We start from the raw sequence: 10,367 nt of genomic DNA, 5'->3' as shown, positions 1-10,367 counted from the left end.
CTGCCCAAAACTGGACACAGTATTCCAGATGAGGTCTGACCAAAGAGGAGTAGAAGGCAATAATGACTTCATGTGATCTAGGCTGTATGCTTCTGTTAATACATCCTAGAATTGCATTTGCCTTTTTTGCTGCTGCATTACACTGTTGACTCATATTCAGTCTGTGATCTATTAGTCTACCCAAGTCTTTTTCACATGAGCTGTTGCTTAGCCCTATTCCTCCCATTCTGTATATGCTTTTTTCATTTTTATTGCCCAGATGTAGTACTTTGCATTTTTCCCTGTTAAAAACCATTCTGTTAGTTGCTGCCCACTGCTCCAATTTATTTATATCTTTCTCTCTCTCCTCTAGTATTAGCTATCCCTCCTAGCTTTGTGTCAGCAGCAAATTTAATCAGTTTACCCTGCTTCCAAAAAGTGGCTCTTTAAAGTAGGCAATTTGCAAACTTTATGTGGTAATAACTCTGGAAAGCTTTAATGTATTCCAGTCATTCAGAACAGTTTTTTTGTGACATATTGTACTTTATGATAGCGGTAAAAATTGCTTGATATGACACATTTATTTGTGAAAATATCACAATTTTGGCCCAAAAAAATAATAGCAGTTTTCACACTTTCAATCTTTATATCCTTAAACCAGTTAGTCATGCCGTACAAAATAATTAATAAACATTTCCCATATGTCTACTTTACATCTGGGTCATATTTCGAGCGTCATTTTATTTCAGTAGAATGTTAGAGGGGTTAAAAGTTTATCAACAATTTCTAATTTTTTCAGCAAATTTACAAAACCTCTTTCTTTAGAGACCTATTTAGATTCCAATGGACTTTGAGGGGCCTAGATATTAGAAACTCCCCAAAAGTGATGCCATTTCAAAAACCACACCCCTCAAATACTTCAAAACTGTTGTCAGGAAATTTTTTAACTCTTCTACACAGGAATTAATGCAAAGTGGAATGAAAAATTTTTTTTTTACCCCTAGCCCCAATTTTTTCACTTTTGCAAAGGTAACACTCCACAGTTTGTTACCCACTTTCTTACGAGCGCGACGATGCCCCACATGTATTCACAAAGTTCTGTTTGTACAAATGGCAGGGCATGGAACGGAGGGAGCAATATTTTGGAACACAAATTTAGCTGAGATTCTGTGTGCCATGTCATATCTGGAAGGCCCCTAAATTGCCTATACAGCAGAAATCCCCAATCACTGACCCCATTTTGGAAACTATACCCTGAATTATTTTATCGAAGTGTATAATTAGCATTTTGAACCCACAGGTACTATACAGAATTTGAAAATATTAGGTTGTCATATTGTCATCATTCTTTTTGTAACTTTTGAAAAAAAAACTAAGCCTAACTCTAACCCTAATGACAATTAAAGAAATAAAAATTATAAAATTAAAAAGAAAAATAATGTAATCTGACTATGGGGATGACAGGGGGACAGATGACAAAGGGGGTGCACAGCGAGGAACAGCCCAAGTGCTACCATATTTACTAATTATTGGGCTCTTGATTACTGTGTTAGTGTATCACAGTGATCAAAAGTCAGGAACCAATAGGAATAATTCCTGCAGTTGCCGGGTGCCAGCTTGAAGATCTCGGCGAGCGCACTGCGCATGCGCATGCCATTTTGTTTCTGGATCAGGTGGAGTAGGGCCAGGCGATAGGGGTCCGGTACTAAGATACTGTGGGGGGCCTGGGGATACCAATGTAGTACTCACAGGTACGCGGGATGCAGTGACGAGATGCGAGACGGTTTGAACTTTAAAGTGTAACTTTCATATATATAGATGCCTATAATGAGCAACCAAACAAGCTAACAATAATTGTCCTCGCAGGGATCAACACAAGAATACACTGGTAATGCAAACACGACTAACCCGGCAAAGACCGGTCACTATAGGGCCGCGGTATGGCCGGCTACGGGTTCTTAATTACAACGTGACACTTATCCTTTCTGATGTCCGGCAGAGTACTGATCGGTGATGCTTCGGCGTTTCAGCCACTGGGCCCAGCCGATGAGGATCTGGCAAAGACTTCGGGAGCTCCTAGGCCCAGGCGAGATGGGGGCACAACAGGCCCCTGGAGAGTTCCTTTGCGTAGCGCCCCATGGCAGAGGCAGTGCAGTGTCACCTGGGGGCTGGAGAATGGAGGCCGCAGCCCCAAGATGGGAATGGGCGGCGGCAGCCTCGAGTGGCTGCAGGCAAGAAGCAGTCGCAGCCCAGAGCTGCGTTGTGGGGACGGTGGGCGGCAGCGGCCAGGCAGCAACCGCGGGGTGGAGTGGAGCGGCGACGGCCCAGGCAGCAGACAGGCCGCAGCCGCGGGCTGGAGCGGAACGGCGACGGCCGCGGGCGGCAGCGGACAGGCCGCAACCGCGGGCTGGAGTGGAGCGGCGATGGTCGCGGGCGGCAGTGGACAGGCCGTGGCCGCGGGCTGAAGTCAGGCGGTGGTGGCCGCTAGGGATGCGGGTGGACAGTCGGTGTTCCTCTGCTGGACGGCCTTCCTCCTTCTGCCCACGGTGAGTCTCCCTTCCGTCTCTCCTGTCGCTGCTCTCTCTGGTCTCTGGCGAAGGCTCTTACTCTGGCTCCCGGGCGCCTTCTAGCTCCCGTTGACTGACTGCTGCTGGCGTCCCCAGCCCCTTTTATATTAGTTCCTCCCCCAACCTTTCTAGAAGTCTCTGCAGTCCGTCCCCTAATTATGTCCCCCAGAAACATTCCCCCTAGGAACGTTAGTGACGGCCCCCTTGGTTCCAGCCCGGACACACAGCGGGGACTCCTCCTCCTACACCATTTCTCTCTCATCTGACATGTTTGATCTGCAAAGCATTTCAACCTCTGTCACATATTAGAAATTAAAGTGTAGGTATCCTATAATAAACTAGATTGGGAGGCCTATTGGTAAAGCAATGTTCATATTTTGTTCTTCTACCTGTTAGGGACATATGATGGGAGAATTCCCCGAAATGTGCATCCAACGTGTCCATAGGCACAGATGCACTTAGGGACACATAAAAAAAAGTATATCGAGCAGTATACGGTTTTCATATTGAGGGAATATGGATAACATATTCCTCTCTACTTTATATACTGTATAAAAAAGTTGGTTATGTAGAAGTTTTCTGTAGAAGGTATACATGGGGGTATCCTCATGATTTATACTTCCATTTTAGGCCCAACATAAATAAGATTTGAACAAGAGGAGATGTGATTGAAAAAATGTACTATATACATACACTTCTCAAAATGGTAATTGCAACACCACAAAGGAAAAGTCATGGAACGATGTCCCAGATTATATGGCCATTTCTACAAAGTGTCCCGGGAGCATCTTTTTCAATACAATGCCAGATATGTTACAAAACTGGGCACAGCTGCATGGCCTAAACGTGCTACCATGTCCTGAAGCTTCTCCGGACTTGTCCCCATCCAGCACATTTGGGACGTCATTTGTCAGCAATCGCAAAGGTTTATATGCCCAAGTGCATCCAGAATATTTTTCAGACATCCTGCAATAACCTAATTCAGCCAAAGTGTATTTCAGCTCCTGGTGCTCATAATCAGTACTGAATAAATCAAAATGTTATTAAAAATGTTGTTTCCACTTTTTCTCCATTACATATAATTAATAATGTATCGATCCTGTGATTTTGATAATTACAGTTCACAGAAAAAAAGACTTTTCCTTCTTGGTAATGCAATTCCAACATTGAGGAATACAAACACGCGAGGCCACATGGTCATGGCTATGCTTCACCCATTATAACACGTTCACCAGTAATGGACTCTCCCGACTAACAGAAAAGTCTGATGAATTAAGGTTACTCATTTTCACGCTAAACATATAATTTGCATAATTCCTGGTAAGCAGGGACCATGTGTATGCAGCAGTGGTTTGGAATTAATGTGGAGTATATGCTCAGCGAGGCATAGTCTGAAACCTGAGTGGAAAGTGTTTTATGTGCCAGGAAACACAGGGGCACGGTCTCTGAAAACCGGACTCACAAAGGTTCTTGCACTTTGATGGTCATTCAATAGGTCTTCATTTTGAAGAGCTGATTGCCTGAGCAGAGTTCTGATTCATGTCAGATGCAATTCTGCCCTCTCCAGGGAAACATTTAGGGGTAACCTACCCTATTGTTATCAGGAGAAGGGAACAGTAAAAAAGCCACAGTGGTTTCGAATGGCGCACAATTCTGTTATGATCTGCTGTTCTGTCTGCTCCGTCTATTTAAAGGTTCCCTTTTACAAGGATAAATGGATAATATTATATTCTGGAGCAATTATCATAGTCTAAGTTAAAGCCGATGAAAACTGAGTGTTAAATAATCCACCCGTCCTTTAACACCAGGGAGCTGTCATCATGAGAAAAATTGTCTGATCTTACTGGTGTCAAGCAAGTAAACGTATGCAGTAACACAGAGGCGCAGAGCAAGGGTTAACAAGGGTGGGGTTTGATTAACACAAGTGGGGTTCTCCTCGCGGGGAGCCAACAAGGGGTTGAACAACTTAATTTGTGTAAGAGTTATTTTAATTCAACACTCTTTTATATCAGTTTCAAACTTATCGTGACTCCGCTGTCCTTTAAACGCTTGCAGTCCAATGGGTGATGGGATGCCAGCGGAGGCCGGGGCTTTCCTGCCCAACACATGGTCCCGCTTCTGGCGGTAACGGGCGGTCACCGGTTTTGCCCACTGAGTCCCTAGTCTATTGAACTGCAGAGCCGAAGAGTGCAGCTCTGCACAAGTCTCTACTCGGCGTGCGCTTTCCTGTGCACCCATCAATACCTGGATTCCAGCACTGCAATGCTTAACTTGACGCCCAACTCTCGGTGCACCTGCTGGTATCTGGTTAGCCACACCGTGACTCTTCCCTCGGCGCCCGTCATTCTGCACAGTCACTGGTACCCGGGAGTCCCCCATGTGCCCGTCCTGGGTCTCTGCTCTTCAATCTGTCTCTCTGGGGTGAGCAGCAGGTCCCTGCTCTCTCTTGCCTGCGGCGGGAACGCTGTGCTTTTTCCCGCGCTCCACTCTCCCTCTTCCCCTGGTTTACCACACCCCCTCTCTGCAGGTCATGGGTCCTCTCCGTCCTCAATTTCCTTCCCCCCCGCAACAAGATGCGTTTGCAATAATTGGGGGCCCTGTTGGAGCTTTTGCATTGGGGCCCATGAGCTTTAATTTACATGACTGAACTGATAAATACAAGCACAAAAAGAGCATTCACTCTTTGTCATCCATCTTGGTTGCACATCAATGATGCAAGGCAAAAGTGTTAATCATCTATTTGATTTTTGATTGGTCATTATTTACTTCATGAATGTGCTAAATACAGTTGTGGCCAAAAGTATTGACACCCCTGCAATTTTGTCAGATAATACTCAGTTTCTTCCTGAAAATTATTGCAAACACAAATTCTTTGGTATTATTATCTTCATTTAATTTGTCTTAAATGAAAAAACACAAAAAGAATTGTCCTAAAGCCAAATTGGATATAATTCCACACCAAACATAAAAAAGAGGGTGGACAAAAGTATTGGCATGGCACTGCTCATGTGATGCTTCTCTAATTTGTGTAATTAACAGCACCTGTAACTTTAAACGCAAGATTGTGCGAATGTTGGATAAAGAACCTCGACTAACATCCAAACAAGTTCAAGCTGCCCTGCAGTCCGAGGGTACAACAGTGTCAACCTGTACTATCCGTCGGTGTCTGAATGAAAAGGGACTGTATGGTAGGAGACCCAGGAAGACCCCACTTCTTACCCCGAGACATAAAAAAGCCAGGCTGGAGTTTGTCAAAACTTACCTGAAAAAGCCTAAAATGTTTTGGAAGAATGTTCTCTGGTCAGATGAGACAAAAGTAGAGCTTTTTGGGCAACGGCATCAACATAGAGTTTACAGGAGAAAAAAAGAGGCATTCAAAGAAAAGAACACGGTCCCTACAGTCAAACATGGCGGAGGTTCCCTGATGTTTTGGGGTTGCTTTGCTGCCTCTGGCACTGGACTGCTTGACTGTGTGCATGGCATTATGAAGTCAGAAGACTACCAACAAATTTTGCAGCATAATGTAGGGCCCAGTGTGAGAAAGCTGGGTCTCCCTCAGGGGTCATGGGTCTTCCAGGAGGACAATGACCCAAAACACACTTCAAAAAGCACTAGAAAATGGTTTGAGAGAAAGCACTGGAGACTTCTAAGGTGGCCAGCAATGAGTCCAGACCTGAATCCCATAGAACACCTGTGGAGAGATCTAAAAATGGCAGTTTGGAGAAGGCACCCTTCAAATATCAGGGACCTGTAGCAGTTTGCCAAAGAAGAATGGTCTAAAATTCCAGCAGAGCATTGTAAGAAACTCATTGATGGTTACCAGAAGCGGTGGGTCGCAGTTATTTTGGCTAAAGGTTGTGCAACCAAGTATTAGGCTGAGGGTGCCAATACTTTTGTCTGGCCCATTTTTGGAGTTTTGTGTGAAATGATCAATGTTTTGCTTTTTGTTTCATTCTCTTTTGTGTTTTTTCATTTAAGACAAATTAAATGAAGATAATAATACCAAAGAATTTGTGTTTGCAATCATTTTCAGGAAGAAACTGAGTATTATCTGACAGAATTGCTGGGGTGTCAATACTTTTGGCCACGACTGTAAAAACTGCTTCTAGCTGAGAATTCAGTCCGCATAGGTGTCCATTTCCCCCTACTCTATTCTGGTTGGCAATGACAACTCTTTTAGGTATCTGATTTGTGTTTCATTTTGTGTGATTGTCAGAATTAATAATCAGTGCTATTTTGTCATATTATAAGGAAAAAACAATACGTTAAATACCGTATATACTCGAGTATAAGCCGAGTCCCCTAATTTTGCCACAAAAAACTGGGAAACATTATTGACTCGAGTATAAGCCAAGGGTGGTGCTGCACAAGGGTTAATGGTGGTCCAAAAAAAGATTCTCCATAGATAAATACACCCCATAAAATGCTGCACAAGGGTTAATGATGGTCCAAAAATTTGCTCCATAGATAAATACCCCCCCCATAAAATGCTGCACAAGGGTTAATGGTGGCCCAAGAAGATGCTCCATAGATAAATACCCCACATAAAATGCTGCACAAGGGTTAGTGGTGGCCCAAGAATATGCTCCATAGTTAAATACCCCACATAAAATGCTACACAAGGGTTAATGGTGGCCCACGAAGATGCTCCATAGTTAAATACCCTCATAAAATGCTGCACAAGGGTTAATGTTGGCCAAGAAGATGCTCCATAGATAAATATGGCCCATAAATTGCGCTGCTGCAATTACAAAAAAAAATGACATACTCACCTCTCGTCGCTGGGGGCCAGGTGCCTGTGTCCTGAGCAGGCGGGGACAGCGGCGCGCTATGTGGGACAGGTGCCGGTGTCACCGCTGGCTCAGGCCCCCGGCACTGGCGATATTCACCTGTCCCCATTCCATCACCGTGCACCGCTCTGTGTCCCGGATCTCTGCAGTGACGTTCAGCAGAGGGTGCGCACTTACTACGTCATCGCGCCCTCTGACGTGAATGTCACAGTCAGAGGATGTGGAGGACAGAGCGGCGCGTGGCGGTGGAACGGGGACAGGTGAATATGGCTCCACCATCATACTCACCCCCTCCTGGCGCACGGTCTCTGCAGCCCCTCTTCTCCCATGGTGTCGTCGCCGCAGATCTTCCAGGTTTCAGCGGTCACGTGGTACCACTCAAAGTCATGAATATGCACATATTCATTACTTTAATGAGTGCTACCACATGATCGCTGAACGCAGGAAGAGCTGGGGCGCCAGACCATGGAAGAAGCAGGGGAGCTGCAGAAACTGTGCCAGGAGGGGGTGAGTATGATCTCTGACACCCGCGCTCCCCCTCCCCCGCCGACCCTCGGTATGACTCGAGTATAAGCCGAGAAGTGCACTTTCAGCATGAAAAAATGGGCTGAAAATCTCGGCTTATACTCGAGCATATACGGTACTTTCTGTTTGTGTTGGTCCCATTTTTTTACATTGCTTTCTAGCTCACTGTCATTGATAGCACAAATAAAGCAATGTGGCTTAACAGGTTTGTGTGTAAGGGCAGAGACAGACTGTCGTATAACTCGTGCAAGGATCGCATCGTAATGCTCATACTGGCTGTCGGCTCTCCTGAACTTAGCTTGACAGCTGCATAGAAATACATCACGCTGTCATGCTCGGGTCAGGACAGGTACCGGGCCAGTCTGTGTGTCAGGGGTGACTGACAGTCATCCTGGATCCTTCTGTAGAAGGTCATTGCAATTAGCTCAAGCACCTTCTTGATTTTGGTATCTCTGTTGTGGAGCGATATCCCGCTCCCTTTAGGACCTTCCACCTTCTGCTACTAATTAGACATCTTTCCTGAAGGTTTATATTGATTCCGTGTCTGCAGCATGTTGCTGGCGTTAGCTCTTACCTTTCTCTGTCTAGTTGGATATACTAACAGTCGGTTAGTTCCTTCTCAGAGGACTCTTGGAGGATTGCTGGTGTGATATCTTGGTGATTTTCTCAAGCTAAGTGTTCCCCTCGTTTATCTACCCTCTCTGTCTTTAGTTGTAGAGGGGACTGACTAGTGCCCATCCTGTCCTCTCCGTAACCAGAGCCTATCCCTAGGGTCAGGCAGGGATTAGGTTCCTGCTCGGCGATAGGTGCAGAGCCTATATAGGGATGGTTAGGGCAGACATGGTGATTTTAGTTCTACCTAGGGGTCTCCACTCCCCACTTCCCTAGTGTTTGGGCTCCCCCCTACATCTTCCAGTTGTTGTGCACTTACTTATTTTTCACCCAGCATGACACTGAGCAGTGCAATGTGATTCTCACATGACTTATATGGCACTCTGCCTCTGAACCTCATACACATGAAATGACATCAAATGATGAATGATCATTCGTCCAAAACTGTTTACACAACCGCACCATATACATATCCGATTACATCGTACAAATATTTTTAAGATGAAGCCATAGCTTCATGCGTTCATGTACAGCATGTACAGAGAAGAAAATGTTCAGTCTTAACCTGATATACCCAAAGGTGGAGCTAGGAAGAACAGATTGCTTGTTTTCCCGAATGATCAGCACGTACACATTATGCTATGAACAATAGATATACGAAAATACCAAACATGCCCAGACAATTTTTCGGACTATTGTGAACATTCGTAGCCCAAAAGTCAATCTTTTTGCCATCTAAGGAACCGAAAGACGAATGATTGATTTGATCAAATTTGTCCATTTGGCACAACTTTGGTCTAATATGGAGGCCTTAAGTGTATGCAAATAATGATCTACGGTTATGATAGCTGTGTTCAATCAAACAGTTTTGCCGATTTCTATTAGAATCAATCAACAGGTGTTATAGTTTGCTGTTTCCATCAATCATGTAAAATTTAAATAGAGCAATAAAGCACAAGTTCCAACATTGTTCCATTACCAGTGGATAGGTAATCACTTCTTGTAATAAAATATCCCTTTTAAAGGATAATTCCCATTCCCAGTTTAGGCGTCTGAGATAGAAATAATTCCATCCAGCCGGGAACAGGAGATGGGGCTTCGGAAACAAACACAGGTCCTAAGATGTGCAGTTATGCTCTCTCTGTAACTCCTGAGTTACTCCTAATCTTACTGTGCTACTCTGTTTTCATAACTCTCATTCATTGTTTCCATAGCCCTAGCTCGTGTAGTCGGTGTTTTGACAGAGTTTTTCTAGTCTTCGTCATGAAAGGTAGAGATAGAAATCACCCTTTAACTTTCAAATTGGGCATTTAGACATTTGCTTTTTCTAATTACAGCCCTGGCAAACAGATAATATTTTTATCATTTTAATTTGTTTTGCTTCTGTATCTACTATGCTTTACATTTTAGGTTCTTTATACAGGTTTTCGTCAGATTGTATGAGCCCATCTGCCACAAGGCGACCTCATGAGATGGGCCCCGCACCACACAGTGCACCTGTAACCTGACATTGTTACAGTATGGGGCTCAGAATAGGAGACATTATTAAAGGGAGCAGGATAGGGGATATTATTATAAGAAGAGGCCCAAGATGGGGGACATTATCACTGGAAGTGACCTAGGATGATGGGCATTATTTAATAAAGGGGCCAAGATGGAGGACATTATTATTGGACGGAGCCCAGGTTGGAAGACATTATTATAGGAAAGGGCCCAGGATGGGGGATATGATTAAATTAAAGGGCCAGGATGACGGACATTATTTAACAAAAATGGGCAAGAATGGAGGACTTTATTATAGGAAGCAGTCAGGATGGATGGATGACATTATTATAAAAAGGGGCCCAGTATTGGGGACATTTTTAAACGAAGGGGCCAAGATGATGGGTATAAT

This window comes from Dendrobates tinctorius, unplaced genomic scaffold (assembly GCF_039654945.1).
Source record: "Dendrobates tinctorius isolate UK_male_01 unplaced genomic scaffold, ASM3965494v1 ptg000156l, whole genome shotgun sequence".
Classification (NCBI taxonomy): domain Eukaryota; kingdom Metazoa; phylum Chordata; class Amphibia; order Anura; family Dendrobatidae; genus Dendrobates; species Dendrobates tinctorius.
The sequence above is the reverse complement of the archived record's forward strand: the minus strand, read 5'-3'. Positions refer to the sequence as shown.